The sequence below is a fragment of the Microtus ochrogaster genome, chromosome 6 (genome assembly GCF_000317375.1).
Source record: "Microtus ochrogaster isolate Prairie Vole_2 chromosome 6, MicOch1.0, whole genome shotgun sequence".
In the NCBI taxonomy this organism is placed as follows: Eukaryota; Metazoa; Chordata; class Mammalia; order Rodentia; family Cricetidae; genus Microtus; species Microtus ochrogaster.
Genome location: NC_022013.1, coordinates 24,252,880 through 24,254,747, shown reverse-complemented (window position 1 = coordinate 24,254,747; position 1,868 = coordinate 24,252,880).

The following is a 1,868-nucleotide window of genomic DNA, read 5'->3' as shown; positions in this document are numbered from 1 at the left end:
CAGGTGAATCTCTGAGTTCAAGGCCACCCTGGTCTACTGAGTGAGTTCTAGGACAGCCAGGGCTACACAGAAAAACTCTGCCTCAAAAAACAAACAAAACAGACACACACACACACGAAGAAGAAGAAAGAAAAAGAAAAGAACTATTCTGAGTTCCAAGCCTGGCCCACACCTGTAATCCACCACCATTAAGACAGGAGGGTTATTTAGATAGGGTTGCTTGCATCTCAAACTAGCCTGGCCTTGCTATATAGCCATTCATGTAAAGTTTCACGTGTTTCAGGGTAGCCTAGAACTCTGTGTAGTCAAGATACATAGCTGAAGACAACCTCAGACTTCTGATCCTTCTGGGTTATGACATGTGTTCAGCTACCTTGGACTTTGAAGGGAGATCTGCCTCAAAACCAAACAAACAGAAAGGGTCAGCAAGCTGGTTCACTTGTCTCGAACTCTGACGACGGGGGTTTGATTCCTGACACCCACATGGTAGGAGAGAACAAACACCACCAAGTGTCTTCTGACCGCCACACAAGTGCCACGGCAGGTGTGCAGACATGCTAAATATATGTAATAAGAATAAATAAGTAAAAACAGTCATCAACGAGCAAACTATTTTAAACCTCCAGATTTTAACCCTGGAAGCTTATAACACTTAGAAAACGGTCAACAATCAAAGCTCTTGCTCCCTGGCCCTCTTTAACCACGTGTGCCCCAGATGCCAGAGTGCCTCTGGGGAGCAGCAGGGCTGAAGATGAGTTTCCTGCTGCCTGTGGAGAGTTGAGCATTTCCTGTGCCCCGGGCCTCATTAGCAAGCTGGTGGAGGTGCTTCCTGTCAGAGACTCTTTCCATTCTGCTCTGGGGGTTGGAGGAAAAAGAGTTTCTCACAGATCCTCTGGGCAGTTTGTCCCCCTGAGCCCTTCATGTTCCCACCAACAGGCAGAAACTAGAGAGCCACCCCAGCTACTTCACACCGGGAGCATCAACACCTGGATGAGAGACAGCTGACTTTCTGCAGCGGGCACCGCTCACCCCCAGTAAACCAAACCTGATGTTTTTGAACCTTGTACCAACTCAGCCTGGAATTTCAGGTGAAGGTAGGGCGGTTTGGGTTTTATTATTATTGCTGTTAGTAATAGTAGTAACTTTATTTATGGTGTGTGTGTGGGGGGGAGATTGAGAGAGAGAGAGAGATCAGAGTACATTGTGGGAAATGGTTCTCTCTTTCCACCTTGAAGGTGGTAACGGGGGCAAACTTAGGTCATCATGCTGGCAGCAAGCACCACCTCTGCCTGCAGAGCCATCATACCATCCCAAAAGAGGGAGTCTGTTGGGAGAAAGTTTTAGAACAGAAGATTAGCATCTTCAGAAAGAAAAAAAAAAAAAAAAAAAACAAAAGCCAAAAAGCAAACTTTGTTTCGTATGTTCGGCGAATACAATCTAGGAAGACTGGCTGGGGGGCTGCTCTCATGGTAGAGTGCTTGCCTACATACGTGCATACGTACAGCCCCAGGGTGCCAGCCCTAGTATATACAGAGTGTGGTGGCACAACCCTGTAAATCCCAGTTTTAAGGAAGTAGATGCAGAAGGATCATATCTTGGCTACAGAAAGAGTTCTAGGCTAGCCTGACAGACATGAAACCCACCACGAGTGGCTGTATAGCAGGTCCCAGGCTAGTCTGAGATACATACAACGCCATCTAAATAAACAAGTAAGAAAATTCAAGCCGGGCAGTGGTGGCGCACGCCTTTAATCCCAGCACTCGGGAGCCAGAGGCAGGTGGATCTCTGTGAGTTCGAGGCCAGCCTGGTCTACAAGAGCTAGTTCCACGACAGGCTCCAAAGCTACAGAGAGACCCTGTCTTGAAAAA